The 21,140-nt window shown below is 41.3% G+C and overlaps 1 protein-coding gene and 1 non-coding gene across 2 annotated transcripts in view; both read left to right on the plus strand.

Moving 5' to 3' along the window:
• Window positions 1–21,140, plus strand: part of LOC121536639 (inactive dipeptidyl peptidase 10-like) — a 346,281-nt gene that overhangs the window by 81,030 nt on the left and 244,111 nt on the right. The gene's annotated exons all lie outside the window — the stretch shown is intronic.
• Window positions 9,506–9,581, plus strand: trnat-ugu. Its single transcript has one exon. It is a non-coding gene; the product is annotated as a tRNA-Thr (tRNA).

Raw genomic sequence — 21,140 nt, forward strand, 5'->3', positions numbered from 1 at the left:
ATTCCAAACTCTCCACCATGGCCAAGACCAAAGAGGTCTCCAAGGATGTAAGGGACAAGATTGTAGACCTACACAAGGCTGGAATGGGCTACATGACCATTGCCAAGCAGCTTGGTGAGAAGGTGACAACAATTGGTGCTATTATTCGCAAATGGAAGAAACACAAAAGAACTGTCAATCTCCCTCGGCCTGGGGCTCCATGCAAGATCTCACCTCGTGGAGTTGCAATGATCATGAGAACGGTGAGGAATACGCCCAGAACTACACGGGAGGATCTTGTAAATGATCTCAAGGCAGCTGGGACCATAGTCACCAAGAAAACAATTGGTAACACACTACGCCGTGAAGGACTGAAATCCTGCAGCGCCAGCAAGGTCCCCCTGCTCAAGAAAGCACATATACATGCCCGTCTGAAGTTTGCCAATGAACATCTGAATGATTCAGAGGAGAACTGGGTGAAAGTGTTGTGGTCAGATGAGACCAAAATGGAGCTCTTTGGCATCAACTCAACTCGCCGTGTTCGGAGGAGGAGGAATGCTGCCTATGACCCCAATAACACCATCCCCACCGTCAAACATGGAGGTGGAAACATTATGCTTTGGGGGTGTTTTTCTGCAAAGGGGACAGGACAACTTCACCACATCAAAGGGACGATGGACGGGGCCATGTACCGTCAAATCTTGGGTGAGAACCTCCTTCCCTCAGCCAAGGCATTGAAAATGGGTCGTGGATGGGTATTCCAGCATGACAATGACCCAAAACACACGGCCAAGGCAAAAAAGGAGTGGCTCAAGAAGAAGCACATTAAGGTCCTGGAGTGGCCTAGCCTGTCTCCAGACCTTAATCCCATAGAAAATCTGTGGAGGGAGCTGAAGGTTCGAGTTGCCAAACGTCAGCCTCGAAACCTTAATGACTTGGAGAAGATCTGCAAAGAGGAGTGGGACAAAATCCCTCCTGAGATGTGTGCAAACCTGGTGGCCAACTACAAGAAACGTCTGACTTCTGTGATTGCAAAAAAGGGTTTTGCCACCAAGTACTAAGTCATGTTTTGCAGAGGGGTCAAATACTTATTTCCCTCATTAAAATGCAAATCTATTTATAACATTTTTTACATGCGTTTTTCTGGATTTTTTTGTTGTTATTTTGTCTCTCACTGTTCAAATAAACCTACCATTAAAATGATAGACTGATCATTTCTTTGTCAGTGGGCAAATCGTACAAAATCAGCAGGGGATAAAATGGGGCGGCAGGTAGCTTTGTGGTTAAGAGCGTTGTGCCATTAACCGAAAGGTCAGTGGTTCTAATCCCGAGCCGACTAGGTGAAAAATCTGTCGATGTCCCCTTGAGCAAGGCACTTAACCCTATTTGCTCCTGTAAGTCACTCTGGATAAGAGCATCTCCTCACTGTACAATCAATATATTCTCTGCAGTTAGTACCTTTGAAAATGTGACTGTCATACATCCCACAGATTGCATCAAAACTGCAGTCAGAGCATTGTGACATACAACCAAATGGACCTAAAATTGATATTGATCTTCTCATTGGGCCCTGAGTGGTCTCTATTTATTTCTGTAAGCCAGAAAAATATATGTACAACATAGACTTCTTGAAGGTGAACTGAGCTATTTGAAGCCAGACAATGTTAGTATGGTACCCTGCTGATTTTATAAGTTTTTTTCCAGCCTTGCTTAGTGCTATTTCCTGTCAGTTGTAAGGAATAAGATTTAGGGGGTACGTGTACAGTGGGTACAGTGAGGGATTATTTTTTTTGATCCCCTGCTGATTTTGTACGTTTTCCCACTGACAAAGAAATGATCAGTCTATAATTTTAATGGTAGGTTTATTTGAACAGTGAGAGACAGAATAACAACAAAAAAATCCAGAAAAACGAATGTCAAAAATGTTATAAATTGATTTGCATTTTAATGAGGGAAATACGTATTCTTATTCTGTCTCTCACTGTTCAAATAAACCTACCATTAAATTATAGACTGATCATTTCTTTGTCAGCAGGGGATCAAATACTTTTTTCCCTCACTGTATGTGTATAATGCTTCAATGTGTCGACTGAAAAAAGGTCAAAGCTAACTGGGGACTAAAATATGCTTCTTGGGCTTATTCCTCAATGTCGCAGAATAAGCAAAACATTTTGTCCAAGCATCATGTGCTCCGTTAAATATACCCAGCTCATGAACCTTGGTGCACAGGTACATTAAGAATGTATCCACACCCATACCCACACAGACACACACATTAATAGGCACCAGTGGAGGCTCCTCAGAGGAGGAAGGGGAGGACCATCCTCAGTGAATGTCATTAAAATCAGAATTGTGAAACATTAAAAAAGTTACCCTTTTAGAAAAAACTATACTAAATATAATCACGTCACCAAATAATTTATTAAAACACACTATTTTGCAATGAAGACATACAGTAGCCTCAACAGCACTCTGTAGGGTAGCACCATGGTGTAGCCGGAGGACAGCTAGCTTCCGTCCTCCTCTGGGTACATAGACTTCACTACAAAACCTAGAAGGCTCATGGTTTTCACCCCCTTCCATAGACTTACACAGTAATTATGACAAATTCCGGAGGATGTCCTCCAACCTATCAGAGCTCTTGCAGGATGAACTGACATGTTTTCCACCAATCAAAGGATCAGAGAATCAATCTAGTACTGACAACATACGCTACAGCTAGCTAGCACTGCAATGCATAACATTTGGTGAGTAGTTGACTCAAAGAGAGAGAAAGACAATAGTTGAACCGTTTTTAACAAATGAATATCTTCAAAACTGAAGGAGAAGCAAGAGAGAGAGAGAGAGAGAGAGAGAGAGAGAGAGAGAGAGAGAGAGAGAGAGAGAGAAGAGAGAGAGAGAGAGAAAGAGATCTAGCTATATTTTGTTGTATTATTTTTTCACTTTAACTTACTTGGCAAGTGAATGCAGCTAGCTAGTTTAGCCTACTGAAACACCCTGCTCAAATAGAGGGATGCTATGTTAGCTAGCTGGCTATGACTATCCAACACAACACTGGAACTCTTCCAAGTCAAGGTAAGCTTTTGGTTTTACTAATCTATTGCCACAGGGCCTGCCATTGTAAGTGCTAAACTGCTTACTGACTGTACACTGTAATGCTACTGCATGATTGTAGCAGGTTTACTAATGGGTTAGTTCTATTAGCTATGTTGACTATGATGTTAATTCAGCTAATATGGTGACAACGATGTAGACTGTGTGTAGTGGTTATGATATGGTTTGACTTGGAAAAGTTTTTTCGCCTGGTCACATACAGCTGATATGTTGTGCACTGAAGTCCACAAGCGAAGGGAAAAGGTGAAAAGAGGAGAGCGCGTAGATGCGAGAAGGAATTAACAAGGAAAGTGATCATGCTCTTTGTTTGTGGCTGCTATGAAAGAGAACTGTGTTTGAATGTTATCAGGGGTGTGTGTATTCATTCCGCCGATTCTGTTGAAAAAAGTTTCTTAAACGGAAGCAAATGGAACAAAACGGGGATAAACACACCTGAATTGTCCAATAGAAACTCTTGTTTGCAACTGTTGGACTAATGATTACACCCTATATCAGCTAGATGCAGGTAAGAATGTGCAATGCGGTATTGAATGTGTCACTGTCTGTCCATGTGTCATTGTCACCTCAAATGTTGTTCTCGACCTGTGTGCACCTACATTGTAAACTTTAATTCATAGGTTAGGATGTAGCAACCTCATGATGGATATAGGGAAAATTCGAGTGTCCTGTAGTAGCCTAAACCTATCGCTGTTACACTGAACCGGTTGAATGGAATATGAATGACAATATGCTGTAATAGAAATAAGGAAATAGAAATGCTGATTAAAAATCAAGTAAAATCCTCCCTCATCTTAAATGCCCCCCCTAAACTGCCACTTCACTTTTGTGCCGCTTAAAATATTGAGTGTGAGGTATGCATTTTTTATCGTGTCCTTGTGTGGAAGGTAAAATATTTCCTCATGCATGTAGCAGAGCCCAATACGACTGATTCACGGTCCTAATGTGCCAGCACATCATGCTTCCGTCTGAGAGATGTCCTTATACACCCGGGTCCTTATGAGCCTGATGCGTAACCAGAGGGAAGCCGTAATTAAGGCATTCATTTTTAACAAAGGAACTTCAGCGTGCGGTTAAAGACAGCCATTGTCCATACGCTTAATGCATTAACAATGAAAATGGCTGTTTTTTTTATATACAGTAGGAGTGGGGTGGCAGGCTGGGGGTCCGCTAAGGGTTTTACTTTTCTCCTTGCTCAGCCCACATGGGAACGTTGTGTTCACGGACTCGGTAAGCATTGGGTAAGACCTCTCTTAAATGTAGCTCTTCAAAGTATGTTGAAGTGCTCACTCATGCCTGATTAGACAGTATACAGTATGCCATTAAAGTTTGATAGAGTGAACTTGAAGTCGGCACATCTCGGCTCACATGCACTAGTTCAGCTCTGTAGAGTCTGCGGTACTCTGTGTGTCCTCATAAATCAGATGTATTAAAAATGGTCAATGACAGACTGTCCCTAGAATACCACCCTTGTAGAAAATGTGTATGTGTACACCCCTTCAAAGAAGTGAATTCGGCTATTTCAGTCACACCCCTTGCTGACAGCTGTATAAAATCGAGCACACATCCATGCAATCTCTATAGACAAACATTGGCAGTAGAATGGCCTTACTGAAAAGCTCAGTGACTTCACCGTCATAGGATGCCACCTTTCCAACAAGTCAGTTCATCACATTTCTGCCCTGCTAGAGCTACTGCAGTCAACTGTAAGTGCTGTTATTGTGAAGTGGAAATGTCTAGGAGCAACAACGGCTCAGCCGCGAAGTGGTAGGCCACACAAGCTCACAGAACGGGACCGCAGAGTGCTGAAGTGCGTAGTGCGTAAAAATAGTCTGTCCTCGGTTGCAACACTCACTACAGAGAAGCAACGTCAGCACATTAACTGTTCGTCGGGAGCTTCATGAAATGGGTTTCCATGGCCGAGCAGCCACACACAAGCCTAAGATCACCATGCGCAATGCCAAGTGTCGGCTGGAGTGGTGTAAATTGGACTCTGGAGCAGTGGAAATGCGTTCTCTGGAGTGATGAATCACGCTTCACCATCTGGCAGTCCGACGGACTAATCTGGGTTTGGAGGATGCCAGGAGAATGCTACCTGCCCCAATGCATAGTGCTAACTGTAAAGTTTGGTGGAGGAAGAATAATGGTCTGGGGCTGTTTTTCATGGTTCGGGCTAGGCCCCCTAGTTCAAGTAAAGGGAAATCTTAACGCTACAGCATACAATGTCATCCTAGACAATTCTGTGCTTCCAACTTTGTGGCAACAGTTTGGGGAAGGCTCTTTCCTGTTTCAGCATGACAATGCCCCTGTGCACAAAGCAAGGTCTATACAGAAATGGTTTGTCGAGATCAGTGTGAAAGAACTTGACTGGGCTGCACAGAGCCCTGACCTCAACTCCATCGAACACCTTTGGGATGAATTGAAGGCCTGGCTCACAGTCAGGGTTAATTGCCCGACCTCACTAATGCTCGTGGCTGAATGGAAGCAAGTCCCCGCAGAAATGTTTCAACATCTAGTGGAAAGCCTTCCCAGAAGAGTGGAGGCTGTTATAGCAGCAAAGGGGGGACCAACTCCATATTAATGCCCATGATTTTGGAATGAGACGTTCGACGAGCAGGTGTCCACATACTTTTGGTCATGTAGTGTATGTCACTGTGTTTTCAATTAATTTATCTGAATTGGTCAAACATTCCCTCAGCAACTAAATGAATAATCCGCTTGACAACTCTGTGTCCTCTCAATTACCAAATGTCCCCTCAATGCCTACAGTATTTGTCCCTTCAATGTCCAAATGCACCCTTTGGTGAAGTGGTATGAATGACAGAGTGGTGCATTTCCCCAGGGATGAAGAACAGCAGGTGCATTGCGACGCCAACACACACCAAATCAAAGTGTGGTATTATCATCATTCACAGAACTGAAACTGAGGCGGAGACATTTAGCAGGGTGTCAAAGTTGCTTGAGTCCTCCATCAAACACAGACGAAGAGGATAACGGTTCTGTTAGAAACATTGATAGGCCTAAAATTTCAAGAGCCCCTGGAAGCTATTCCATCACCAAAACACAGACGTAAAAAAATATTTCTGGGCCGTATCAATATATACAGTATTTTGGGGCCTCAGCAATTGTTGTCATTGTCGGGGGAATTTTAATGTTAAGAAATCAAACTTATTTCCTTCAGGATTTGAGCTCTACTCTTCTTGGAGAGGGATTTATAGACATGAGAAGGCAATAAATATACAAATCCACAACAAATGTCTGACAGTGCATTCAGAAAGTATTCAGATGCTTTACTCAGTACATTGTTAAAGCACCTTTGGCAGCGATTACAGCCTCAAGTCTTCTTGGGTATAATGCTACAAGCTTGGCACACCTGTATTTGGGGAGTTTCTCCCATTCTTCTCTGCAGATCCTCTCAAGCTCTGTCAGGTTGGATGGGGAGCGTCGCTGCACAGCTATTTTCAGGTCTCTCCAGAGATGTTCGATCGGGTTCAAGTGCGGGCTCTGGCTGAGCCACTTAAGGACATTCAGAGACTTGTCCCGAAGCCACTCCTGCGTTGTCCTGGCTGTGTGCTTAGGGTCGTTATCCTGTTGGAAGGCGAACCTTCACCCCAGTCTGAGGTCCTGAGTGCTCTGGAGCAAGTTTTCATCAAGGATCTATTGTACTTTGCTCCACTCATCTTTCCCTTGATCCTGACTAGTCTCCCAGTCCCTGCTGCTGAAAAAACATCCCCACAGCATGATGCTGCCACAACCATGCTTCACCGTAGGGATGGTGCCAGGTTTCCTCCAGACGTGATGCTTGGCATTCAGGCCAAAAGAGTTCAGTCTTGGTTTCATCAGAACAGAGAATCTAGTTTCTCATGGTCTGAGAGTCCTTTAGGTGACTTTTGGCAAATTCCAAGCAGGCTGTCATGTGGCTTTAACTGAGGAGTGGCTTCTGTCTGGTCACTCTACCATAAAGGCCTGATTGGTGGAGTGCTGCGGAGATGGTAGTCCTTCTGGAATGTTCTCCCATCTCCACAGAGGAAGTCTGGAGCTCTGTCAGAGTGACCATCAGGTTCTTGGTCAACTCCCTGACCAAGGCCCTTCTCAGTTTGGCCGGGCGGCCAGCTCCAGGAAGAGTCTTGGTGGTTCCAAACTTCTTCCATTTAAGAGTGATGGAAGTGGCCGGGTTAGGGGAGTGTTTGGCCGGCTGGGATGTACTTGTCCCATCGCGCTCTAGCGACTCCTTGTGGCGGGCAGGATGCATGCACGCTGACTTCGGTCGCCAGTTGTACGGTGTTTCCTCTGACACATTGGTGCGGCTGGCTTCTGGGTTAAGCGAGCAGTGTTTCAAGAAGCATTGCAGCTTGACAGGGTGTTTCGGAGGATGCATGGCTCTCGACCTTCGCCTGTCCCGAGTCCGTACGGGAGTTGCAGTGATCGGACAAGACTAACTACCAATTGGATATCACTAAAAAGTACAACAACATCATGTCCAACTAATTGAATTTACCACAGGTGGACTCCAATCAAGTTGTAGAAACATCTCAAGGATGATCAATATAAACAGTATGCAACTGAGCTCAATTTCGAGTCTCATAGCAAATGGAATGAATACTTATGTAAATAAGATATTTCCTTTTTTTATTTTTAATAAATCTGCAAAAAACAAATACCCAAAAAATGTTTTCGCTTTGTCATTATCGGGTATTGTGTGTAGATTGATGAGGATTTTTTTTTATTTAATCCATTTTTGAATAAGGCTGTAATGTAACAAAATGTGGGGAAAGGGAAGGAGTCTGAATACTTTCCGAATGCAATGTATACTCCAATACAGTGTCCAAAGGACTCAGCGGATACATCAGGGTAATGTTATTTCTTTGCTGCTTATTCATTACCCTCTTCAATCTGTTTTGAGAAGATCCTATATTGTTTCTGTGGAGATTGTGGAGGAAAGAAATCCAGAGACAACTAGAAAGCGGTGTCTTGGAGGGACATCTAGTGTCACCTATAAGGTCATGGATCATTTTTAAATGATGTCATGGCTGCCAGCTACATTCCTTGTTCCTGTCACTGTCCTCACTTTTGACCTTTGACACTAGAGAGAGGTGGGTCAAGCGCTGCTTTTGGGCTCTTTGATTGGAGCAGCCATCCACATTCTTTCTTTAATGATTTAGTTCACACGACTGCTTGATATTATTCTCTAACAGTTAGTTGTGTTGTGACAAGGTAGGGGTGGTACACAGAATATAGCCCTATTTGGTAAAAGACCAAGTCCATATTATGACAAGGACAGCTCAAAAAAGCATAGAGAAGCGACAGTCCATCATTACATTAAGACATGAAGGTCAGTCAATCCAGAAAATGTCAAGAACTTTGAAAGTTTCGTCAAGTGCAGTTGCAAAAACCATCAAGCTCTATCATGAAACTGGCTCTCATGAAGACCGCCACAGGAAAGGAAGACCCAGAGTTACCTCTGCTGCAGAGGATAAGTTCATTTGAGTTACCATCCTCAGAAATCGGCAATTAACTGCACCTCAGATTGCACCTCACAGAGTTCAAGTAACAGACACATCTCAACATCAACTGTTCAGAGGAGACTGCATGAATCAGGCCTTCATGGTCTAATAGCTTCAAAGAAACCACTACTAAAGGACAACAATAAGAAGAAGAGATTTGCTTGGGCCAAGAAACACGAGCAATGGACATTAGACCGGTGGAAATCTGTCCTTTGGTCTGATGAGTCCAAATTTAAGATTTTTGTGAGACGCAGAGTAGGTGAACGGATGATCTCCACATGTGTGGTTCCCACTGTGAAGCATGGAGGAGGTGTGCTAGTGTGGGGGTGCTTTGCTGGTGATGCTGTCAGTGATTTATTTAGAAATCAAGGCACACTTAACCAGCATGGCTACCACAGCATTCTGCAGCGATACGCCATCCCATCTGGTTTATGCTTAGTGGGACTATCATTTGTTTTTCAAAAGGACAATGACCCAAAACACACCTCCAGGCTGTGTAAGGGCTATTTGACCAAGAAGGAGTGTGATGGAGTGCTGCATCAGATGACCTGGCCTCCACAATCACCCGACCTCAACCCAATTGAGATGGTTTTGGATGAGTTGGACCGCAGAGTGAAGGAAAAGAAGCCAACAAGTGCTCAGCATATGTGGGAACTCCTTCAAGACTGTTGGAAAAGCATTCCAAGTGACTACCTCATGAAGCTGGTTGAGAGAACGCAAAGCTGTCATCAAAGCAAAGGGTGGCTACTTTGAAGAATCTAAAATCTAAAATATATTTTGATTTTTTAACCCTTTTTTGGTTACTACATGATTCCATGTGTGTTACTTCATAGTTTTGATGTCTTCACTATTATTCTACAATGCAAAAAATAGTAAAAATAAAGAAAACCCCTTAAATGAGTAGGTGTGTGGGCCCCGTGTAGCTCAGTTGGTAGAGCATGGCGCTTGTAATGCCAGGGTTGTGGGTTCGATTCCCACGGGGGGCCAGTATGAAAAATATATATATAATAATAATGCACTCTGGATAAGAGTGTCTGCTAAATGATGTAATTCTCTGTCCAAACTTTTGATGGGTACTGTATTTATACATATATTTTTTAAACAAATGTTCCTGTCATACCGCTCAGGAAGGAGACGCGTTCTGTCTCCTAGAGATAATAATAATATGCCATTTAGCAGACGCTTTTATCCAAAGCAACTTACAGTCATGTGCGCATACATTTTTACGTATGGGTGGTCCCGGGGATCGAACCCACTACCCTGGCGTTACAAGCGCCATGCTTTACCAATTGAGCTACAGAGGACTACAGAGATGAACGTACTTTGGTGCGACAGCAAAGGACCTTGTGAAGATGCTGGAGGATACAGGTACAAAAGTATCTATATCCACAGTAAAACGAGTCCTATGTTGACATAACCTGAAAGACCGCTCAGCAAGGAAGAAGCCACTGCTCCAAAACCGCCATAAAAAAGCCAGACTATGGTTTACAACTGCACATGGGGACAAATATCGTACTTTTTGGAGAAATGTCCTCTGGTCTGATAAAACAAAAATAGAACTTTTTGGCCATAATGACCACCGTTATATTTGGAGGATAAAGGGGCTTGCTTGCAAGCCGAGAACACCATCCCAACCGTGAAGCACGGGGGTGGCAGCATCATGCTGTGGGGGTGCTTTGCTGCAGGAGGGACTGGTGCACTTCACAAAATAGATCAAGTCAAGGTATTGGAGTGGCCATCACAAAGCCCTGACCTCAATCCTATAGAAAATGTGTGGGCAGAAACTGAAAAAGCATGTGTGATCAAGGAGGCCTACAAACCTGACTCAATTACACCAGATCTGTCAGGAGGAATGGGCCAAAATTCACCCAACTTATTGTGGGAAGCTTGTGGAAGGCTACCCGAAATGTTTGACCCAAGTTAAACAATTTAAAGGCAATGCTACCAAATACTAATTGAGTGTATGTAAACTTGTGACACACTGGGAATGCGATAAAAGAAATAAAAGCTGAAATAAGTCATTCTCTATACTATTATTCTGACATTTCACATTCTTCAAATAAAGTGGTGATCCTAACTGACCTAAGCCAGGGAATTTGTACTAGGATCAAATGTCAGGAATTGTGAAAAACTGAGTATAAATGTATTTCGCTAAGGTGTATGTAAACTTCCGACTCAACTGTATATACATTTTATGGAAACAGTCTATTTTACAATAGTTCTATTTAGTTTATTTTTAGTCCTGTCCTTCCTCAACCCTCAACCTCTCTTGTCCTCTTGTCCTCTCTATCTATTTCTGATGTCCATCCAGTTTGATTTCTATTTGCCATATTTTATTAACTGTGCTGTTTCACAAATGTTCTGAACCTACATGCAGTGGGGAAAAAAAGTATTTAGTCAGCCACCAATTGTGCAAGTTCTCCCACTTAAAAAGATGAGAGAGGCCTGTAATTTTCATCATAGGTACACGTCAACTATGACAGACAAAATGAGACAAGAAAATCCAGAAAATCACATTGTAGGATTTTTTATGAATTTATTTGCAAATTATGGTGGGAAATAAGTATTTGGTCAACAACAAAAGTTTCTCAATACTTTGTTATATACCCATTGTTGGCAATAACACAGGTCAAACGTTTTCTGTAAGTCTTCACAAGGTTTTCACACACTGTTGCTGGTATTTTGGCCCGTTCCTCCATGCAGATCTCCTCTAGAGCAGTGATGTTTTGGGGCTGTTGCTGGGCAACACGGACTTTCAACTCCCTCCAAAGATTTTCTATGGGGTTGAGATCTGGAGACTGGCTAGGCCACTCCAGGACCTTGAAATACTTCTTACGAAACCACTCCTTCGTTGCCCGGGCGGTGTGTTTGGTATCATTGTCATGCTGAAAGACCCAGCCACGTTTCATCTTCAATGCCCTTGCTGATGGAAGGAGGTTTTCACTCAAAATCTCACGATACATGGCCCCATTCATTCTTTCCTTTACACGGATCAGTCGTCCTGGTCCCTTTGCAGAAAAAACAGCCCCAAAGCAGGATGATGTTTCCACCCCCCATGCTTCACAGTAGGTATGGTGTTCTTTGGATGCAACTCAGCATTCTTTGTCCTCCAAAACACGACGAGTTGAGTTTTTACCAAAAAAGTTCTATTTTGGTTTCATCTGACCATATGACATTCTCCCAATCCTCTTCTGGATCATCCAAATGCACTCTAGCAAACTTCAGACGGGCTTGGACATGTACTGGCTTAAGCAGGGGGGACACGTCTGGCACTGCAGGATTTGAGTCCCTGGCGGCGTAGTGTGTTACTGATGGTAGGCTTTGTTACTTTGGTCCCAGCTCTCTGCAGGTCATTCACTAGGTCCCCCCCGTGTGGTTCTGGGATTTTTGCTCACCGTTCTTGTGATCATTTTGACCCCACGGGGTGAGATCTTGCGTGGAGCCCCAGATCGAGGGAGATTATCAGTGGTCTTGTATGTCTTCCATTTCCTAATAATTGCTCCCACAGTTGATTTCTTCAAACCAAGCTGCTTACCTTTTGCAGATTCAGTCTTCCCAGCCTGGTGCAGGTCTACAATTTTGTTTCTGGTGTCCTTTGACAGCTCTTTGGTCTTGGCCATAGTGGAGTTTGGAGTGTGACTGTTTGAGGTTGTGGACAGGTGTCTTTTATACTGATAACAAGTTCAAACAGGTGCCATTAATACAGGTAACGAGTGGAGGACAGAGGAGCCTCTTAAAGAAGAAGTTACAGGTCTGTGAGAGCCAGAAATCTTGCTTGTTTGTAGGTGACCAAATATTCATTAAAAATCATTCAATGTGAATTTCTGGAGAAAAAAAATCTAAATTTGTCTGTCATAGTTGACGTGTACCTATGATGAAAATTACAGGCCTCTCTCATCTTTTTAAGTGGGAGAACTTGCACAAGTGGTGGCTGACTAAATACTTTTTTCCCCCACTGTACAGTGGGGAGAACAAGTATTTGATACACTGCCGATTTTGCAGGTTTTCCTACTTACAAAGCATGTAGAGGTCTGTAATTTTTATCATAGGTACACTTCAACTTTGAGAGACGGAATCTAAAACAAAAATCCTGAAAATCACATTATATGATTTTTAAGTAATTAATTTGCATTTTATTGCATGACATAAGTATTTGATCACCTACCAACCAGTAAGAATTCGGCTCTCACAGACCTGTTAGTTTTCTTTAAGAAGCCCTCCTGTTTTCCTCTTACCGATTAACTGCACCTGTTTGAACTCTTAAAGACACCTGCAATCAAACAGACCCAACTTCTCCACAATGGCCAAGACCAGAGAGCTGTGTAAGGACATCAGGGATAAAATTGTAGACCTGCAAAAGGCTGGGATGGGCTACAGGACAATAGGCAAGCAGCTTGGTGAGAAGGCAACAACTGTTGGCGCAATTCTTAGAAAATTGAGGAAGTTCAAGATGACGGTCAATCACCCTCAGTCTGGTGCTTCATGCAAGATCTCACCTCGTGGGGCATCAATGATCATGAGGAAGGTGAGGGATCAGCCCAGAACTATATGGCAGGACCTGGTCAATGACAAGAAGAGAGCTGGGACCACAGTCTAAAAGAAAACCATTAGTAACACACTACGCCGTCATGGATTAAAATCCTGCAGCGCACGCAAGGTCCCCCTGCTCAAGCCAGCGCATGTCCAGGCCCATCTCAAGTTTGCCAATGACCATCTGGATGATCCAGAGGAGGAATGGGAGAAGGTCATGTGGTCTGATGAGACAAAAATAGAGCTTTTTGGTCTAAACTCCACTCGCCGTGTTTGGAGGAAGAAGAAGGATGAGTACAACCCCAAGAATATCATCCCAACCGTGAAGCATGGAGGTGGAAACATCATTCTTTGGGGATGCTTTTCTGCAAAGGGGACAGGACGACTGCACCGTATTGAGGGGAGGATGGATGGGGCCATGTATCGCGATATCTTGGCCAATAACCTCCTTCCCTCAGTAAGAGCATTGAAGATGGGTCGTGGCTGGGTCTTCCAGCATGACAACGACCCGAAAAACACAGCCAGGGCAACTAAGGAGTGGCTCCGTAAGAAGCATCTCAAGGTCCTGGAGTGGCCTAGCCAGTCTCCAGACCTGAACCCAATAGAAAATCTTTGGAGGGGAGCTGAAAGTCCGTATTGCCCAGCGACAGCCCCGAAACCTGAAGGATCTGGAGAAGGTCTGTATGGAGGAGTGGGCCAAAATCCTTGCTGCAGTGTGTGCAAACATGGTCAAGACCTACAGGAAACGTACGATCTCTGTAATTGCAAACAAAGGTTTCTGTACCAAATATTAAGTTCTGCTTTTCTGATGTATCAAATACTTATGTCATGCAATAAAATGCAAATTAATTACTTAAAAATCATACAATGTGATTTTCTGGATTTTTGTTTTAGATTCCGTCTCTCACAGTTGAAGTGTACCTATGATGATAATTACAGACCTCTACATGCTTTGTAAGTAGGCAAACCTGCAAAATCGGCAGTGTATTAAATACTTGTTCTCATCACTGTACATTTTACGGACAGAGTATATTTTACATGAGTTATCTTGTTGTTGTTAGTCCCACCCTTCAGCTCCATTCAACCACTTCCATCTGTCTCTTAACACCATCCATATTCAATTTATATTTACCATATATTTTTCAACTGTGCTGTGATGTTTCACAAAAGTTCTGAACCTTTCTATTCTCATAGTTTCTACAGATTGTAAATAAAAATATTTTTTTTTCTTCCTGAAAGTATTATTATATTACTGATCGATTCAAATCACCCAGCAGTGCTATTTGCAGAGTTAGCTCCAGGTACATGTTGCAATTCTTCAGCTATTCCTGGACCTGTGACCAAAAACAAGCTACATATGGACAGTACCAAAATAAATGATCTAATGACTCTGTCTCTTCGCAACAAACTCTGCAGAGCTGGGAAGATTGTGTCCCTCATTTATATAACATTCTATTGGTTGCAAGAATTTTGTATAATTTAAATAGAAAAAATCTAAGTGTTGAATCCGGTGTCGTTTTGCGTATAAATTCATAAACCATGTGCCATGGAATATCCCCCATAAGTACATGTATTTTGGTGTGTTTGCTAGTCACCTTGTGCTATAGCCTGTATAAGAGATACTAGACAGCATAATTATGATCCCCGTATTATTAAGAAGATACATTTTAAAAACTTTTCTCCCCAAGCGTGTACTTTTCGGAACTTTCCTCCATCAAGTTTATACCTGACCCTGAATTAGCTCTTGAGAATTTCTCATCTATTTTTATATCAATGGCAGATAAACATGCTCCTTTTATATGCTATAGACTAAAAAACAGATCAAATCCCGGTTTTCTACAGAACTTTCAGATGTCTTTGAACAAGAAATAATGCCTGGGCCAAAGCTAGACTAACTGATGCTGTTGTGGACTGGCAGCTTTTCAGGCAACTGAGAAATAAATGCACATCCTTAGTAAAGGCTAAATCAAGCTACTTTCTAAGTACTATCGTTAACTCTGCTGGTCATCCATCAACATTTTGGAAAACAGTTAAGGTGCTAAAGCATGTAAATTCCTCTCCTTCCCTACCCAAGCAAGTTATACTGAACTCTGACATCGTTATTGAAAAAAATGAGATAGGTCATGCTTTTAATCAACATTTTATGTCAGCCGATTTTTTTGTTTGAAAGAAATCTCGGTTTAATAGATCCGGGTCAGTCAGTAAACTGCTCGTCTCTTTTCCTGCCGCTCGTCGACTTGATAGAGGACCAGACAACCACCGGTGAATCCTTGTACTCTCTGGAGCAACTGTCTACTTCTGATGTATTGGAACAATGCATCAGAATTGAGATTGATGTAAAGAAAATCTACTTTCTGCTCCATTGATTGCGGAAGCATTAACACATATTTTTAACTTGACAATTATATAGAGTAATATCCCTATAGTTTGGAAGGCGGCCCATGTGCTTCCTTTACATAAAGGTGGGGACCCGAGTGATCTAAATAATTATCGTCCCATTTCCAAACTCTCTTGCTTAGCAAAAATCCTGGAATCATTGATTAATACTCAGCTTAGATCCCTTTTAACTCCTACATATTTTCTGAATGTAAAACAGTCAGGGTTCAGACCAGGTCATAGTACCATCTCTGCTACTTCTATGGTTTTAAATGATGTCATAAATTGTTTAGATACGAAGAAACACTGTGCTGCCCTCTTCATCGACCTGTCCAAGGCATTCGACACCGTGGATCACACCTTACTTAATCAGAAGCTCTCTACGATTGGCTTAGATCAGCTACTTGTAGCTGGTTTGAGAATGATTTAAAAGACAGAACACAGTGTGTACTTACTGATGGCATTAAATCAGGATTTTTAGACATGACATAAAAGGTGTCTCACAGGGTTCGATTCTTGGTCCAGTTATTTTCACAATTTATATTAACAGTATTGGTCTATCTGTACAAAACTGCAACTTTCATCTATACACAGATGACACTGTTGTATACACTACTGCCCCTACCGCAGCTCAGGCTCTGTTGACTCTTCAATCTGCTTTTACTACCTTGCAGAAAGGCTTGGTTGACCTGAAGTTGGTACTAAATGCTGGTAAAACCAAGTACAGTGGGGAAAAAAAGTATTTAGTCAGCCACCAATTGTGCAAGTTCTCCCACTTAAAAAGATGAGAGAGGCCTGTAATTTTCATCATAGGTACACGTCAACTATGACAGACAAAATGAGGAAAAAATTCCAGAAAATCACATTGTAGGATTTTTAATGAATTTATTAGCAAATTATTGTGGAAAATAAGTATTTGGTCAATAACAAAAGTTTCTCAATACTTTGTTGTATACCCTTTGTTGGCAATGAAACAGGTCAAACATTTTCTGTAAGTCTTCACAAGGTTTTCACACACTGTTGCTGGTATTTTGGCCCATTCCTCCATGCAGATCTCCTCTAGAGCAGTGATGTTTTGGGGCTGTCGCTGGGCAACACGGACTTTCAACTCCCTCCAAAGATTTTCTATGGGGTTGAGATTTGGAGACTGGCTAGGCCACTCCAGGACCTTGAAATGCTTCTTACGAAGCCACTCCTTCGTTGCCCGGGCGGTGTGTTTGGGATCATTGTCATGCTGAAAGACCCAGCCACGTTTCATCTTCAATGCCCTTGCTGATGGAAGGAGGTTTTCACTAAAAATCTCACGATACATGGCCCCATTCATTCTTTCCTTTACACAGATCAGTCGTCCTGGTCCCTTTGCAGAAAAACAGCCCCAAAGCATGATGTTTCCACCCCCATGCTTCACAGTAGGTATGGTGTTCTTACCAGCATTCTTTGTCCTCCAAACACGACGAGTTGAGTTTTTACCAAAAAGTTATATTTTGGTTTCATCTGACCATAGCATTCTCCCAATCCTCTTCTAGATCATCCAAATGCACTCTAGCAAACTTCAGACGGGCCTGGACATGTACTGGCTTAAGCAGGGGGACACGTCTTGCACTGCAGGATTTGTGTCCCTGGCGGCGTAGTGTGTTACTGATGGTAGGCTTTGTCACTTTGGTCCCAGCTCTCTGCAGGTCATTCACTAGGTCCCCCCGTGTGGTTTTGGGATTTTTGCTCACCATTCTTGTGATCATTTTGACCCCACGGGGGTGAGATCTTGCGTGGAGCCCCAGATCGAGGGAGATTATCAGTGGTCTTGTATGTCTTCCATTTCCTAATAATTGCTCCCACAGTTGATTTCTTCAAACCAAGCTGCTTACCTATTGCAGATGCAGTCTTCCCAGCCTGGTGCAGGTCTACAATTTTGTTTCTGGTGTCCTTTGACAGCTCTTTGGTCTTGGCCATAGTGGAGTTTGGAGTGTGACTGTTTGAGGTTGTGGACAGGTGTCTTTTATACTGATAACAAGTTCAAACAGGTGCCATTAATACAGGTAACGAGTGGAGGACAGAGGAGCCTCTTAAATAAGAAGTTACAGGTCTGTGAGAGCCAGAAATCTTGCTTGTTTGTAGGTGACCAAATACTTATTTTCCACCATAATTTGCAAATAAATTCCTAAAAAATCCTACAATGTGTTTTTCTGGATTTTTTTCCCTCAATTTGTCTGTCATAGTTGACGTGTACCTATGATGAAAATTACAGGCCTCTCTCATCTTTTTAAGTGGGAGAACTTGCACAATTGGTGGCTGACTAAATACTTTTTTTCCCCACTGTAATAATGTAACTGATGATTTGCGCATAAGTACGTTAGATGGTGCCCCCATTGATCATGTCCCCGCCTATAAATATCTGGGCATCTGGATTGACGAAAATCTATCTTTTAAAAAGCATGTTGACGAGTTAGTCAAGAAATTAACAATTAAGTTGGGCTTCTTCTATAGGAATCGGGCTTGCCTTTCATTAACTAGTAGATAACATATCATGATTGTTCATTGTGTATATAATGTTTGCTATTTATTTAATTTTGTATTTTAAATTGTGTATAATTTTATTTTCTGTATTGTTCCCAGGGCACATTTGTAAATGAGACCTAGGTCTCAATGTGTTTTTACCTGGTTAAATAAAAGTTAAATAAAAAATAAATAAATTCAGGGCCAACAGACAAGTTCCTTACTTTTCCCCCCTTCCACTTTCTCTTGCATTTTTGCAGTAATGCTGCAATTAGTTGATTAAAATTTTGGGTAGAGCAGACATTTCCATATATTTTTGTTAACTGCATGAGTGACATAACTTTTTGTTTTTGTTTAAAATTTATTGAAAAACAATGTTTAAAAAAAAAAATGAATTATTATATTTGAGTTTAACCACCATATTTTTTGTATTATTTGTTCTGTCTTTTCTGGTGGATTAAACTGAAATTGCAACCAACTTTCTATGGCTTGTTTTAAAAATAGCGATATTATGGAGATTATTTCATTTTCAAATAACCGAAAGTGAGAGGTTGTAATCTGAATAAAGGCAAAAAGGCCATTCTTGAACATGAGGTGAGACATTCTTACTAATTTGCTGGAGAACCAGTTCGGATAACTTTTGTATGACTGACGCCTTTAGTGAGAGATCTAATGCTTTAATATGTTATAATTTATGCCCTCCGAATTCATATTCTTTATATAAATTGGCCCTTTTAATTGTCTGGCTTGCCATTCCAAATCAAATGGATTATTTTTTGCTCATATAATTAAAGAAAAACATGTTGCTGGTGTAGGCAATACCATAAGCAAGTAGGTAAACTGGGCTATGACTAAAGAGTTAATCAGGGTGATTTTTCTACAAATAGACAGGTATTTTCCTTTCCATGATAGGAAGATATTATCTATTTTTGCTAACTTTCTATAAAAATGAATTGGAGTGTGTCACGAGTGTCAGTGTAATACGGTGGATCGAAGTCAGGCACAGGACACAGAACTCAATGAAAATGTACTTTTCTAACAAGTAAAGAAACAAATACAAAATACCTCCACACAGGGAGGAGTAAACCTGCTCACCAAACGAAATAACAAACATGCACAAAACATAATGGGAGCCACCGGGTTAAATAGGGAAGGAGTAATTGCCCGATGGGAAACAGGTGTGAGACAATCAGACAACAACAGGTAGAACATAGAAACATAGAACATAGATCGGCAGCAGCTAGTACTCTGGTGACGATGAACGCCGAAGCCTGCCCGAGCAAGGAGGAGGTGCAGCCTCGGCAGAATCCTTGACAGAGTGAGATCAATTCTTTCTTTTGGGATATGAATACCGAGTATGTCCACATCACCGTCAGACCATTTTGTTGGTAAACTACACAGTATAGTAAAATTTTGTATTTTTAGTGAGCCAATATGTAATATAGTACACTTATCATAATTTGGTTGTAATCCAGAGAGATTAGAACAAATATCTAGACACTCTATGAGGCTGTGTAGGGATCCAAATTGTGGATTTAAAAGAAAACATGAATCATCAGCATACAATGACACCTTTGTTTTTTAGCCCTGGATTTCTAACCCCTTGATATTATTGTTGGTTCTGATTTTAACACCTTATATTTCGACGGCGATGATAAATAGATATGCCGATGGTGGACAACCTTGTTTTACTCCTCTTGACAGTTTAAACTTTCCGAGAAGTAGCCATTATTTACTATTTTACACCTACGGTTATTATACATAACCTTAACCCATTTTATAAGAGATTCTCCAAAATTGAAATATTTCAGCCATTTATATATAAACTCCAGTCGTACTTTATCAAATACATTTTCAAAGTCAGATATGAATACCAGGCCTGGTTTCCCAGATAGATTTTTCATAGTGTTCTATTGTTTCCAGTACTTTACTTATATTATCTCGACTGTATCGTCCATGTAAAAAACCTGTCTGATTAGGATGAATAATATCCGACAATACCTTTTTAATTCTATGCGCTATGCATTTTTCTAGAATTTTTGCATCACAACACTAAAATGTAAAAGGCCTCCAATTTTTTTAATCGACTGGATCTTTATATGTACTACTTGGATCCTGTTTCAGTAATAATTAAATCAGACCTTGTTGAGGGTCTGATAATCTACCATTTATATAGGAGTAGTTAAAACATGCTAATAACGGTCCTCTAAGCATATCAAAAAAAGTTTGGTATGCCATCCAGCCCTGGACTCTTCCCGGACTTAAAGGCTTTAATTGCATCAAGAAGTTATTCCTCTGTAATTTGGACTTCACATGAGTTACATTATTAATAGAAACAAAATCCATACAATTAGCGTCGGTTGGTGGAGATGGAGGAGACTGAAACGAAAACATATGCTTAAAGTACTTTACTTCCTCTTTCAAAAATTGCTTGGTGAATCATGGCTGACTCCGTCATTTGTAACAAGTTTCAGTAAATTATTTTTGGTAGCATTTCTATGTCGAAGATAAAAAAAATATTTTTCCCCATATTCCATCCAGTTTGCTTTATTTTTTATAATATATTATACTTAATCTTTCCTCCATTTATTTTGTTTTTTCTCTAAATTATTCTGAGCCTCTATGGTACAGGTTTTGTTGCTATCTATCTGTACTGTTAGTCCTTCCATTTCCTTTGTTAATATGGACTCTTTTGACTTAAATTACCTTTGTTTTAGAGATTAGTACTGAATTGCATGGCCTCTAAAGGCATATTTAAAAGTGTCCCATACAATAAAGGGATCTGCTGTACCAATGTTGTTTTAAAAAGTCAGTTATACATTATTCTGTCCTAGTTAAAAACAAGTTATCATCCAATAGGCTTTGATTACATTTCCAATATCCTCACCCTGAAAATCCTGTAAGAGTAATATATATGCCAATTATTTGATGGTCCGACCACATTCTGTCCCCTATCAATTTTAAAAATATATTTTGATGCCATAGAGAATGACATAAGAAAGTAGTCAAGAAGACTAGCTTGATTAAGCCTCCACCATGTATATCTCACTAGGTCAGGATATTTAAGTCTTAACATATCCATTAGTTACAATATATCCATGACATTTGTGATTTCCTTAAGTGCATGAGGGTAATAGTTTGTAGTGT

This window comes from Coregonus clupeaformis, chromosome 23, assembly GCF_020615455.1.
Source record: "Coregonus clupeaformis isolate EN_2021a chromosome 23, ASM2061545v1, whole genome shotgun sequence".
In the NCBI taxonomy this organism is placed as follows: domain Eukaryota; kingdom Metazoa; phylum Chordata; class Actinopteri; order Salmoniformes; family Salmonidae; genus Coregonus; species Coregonus clupeaformis.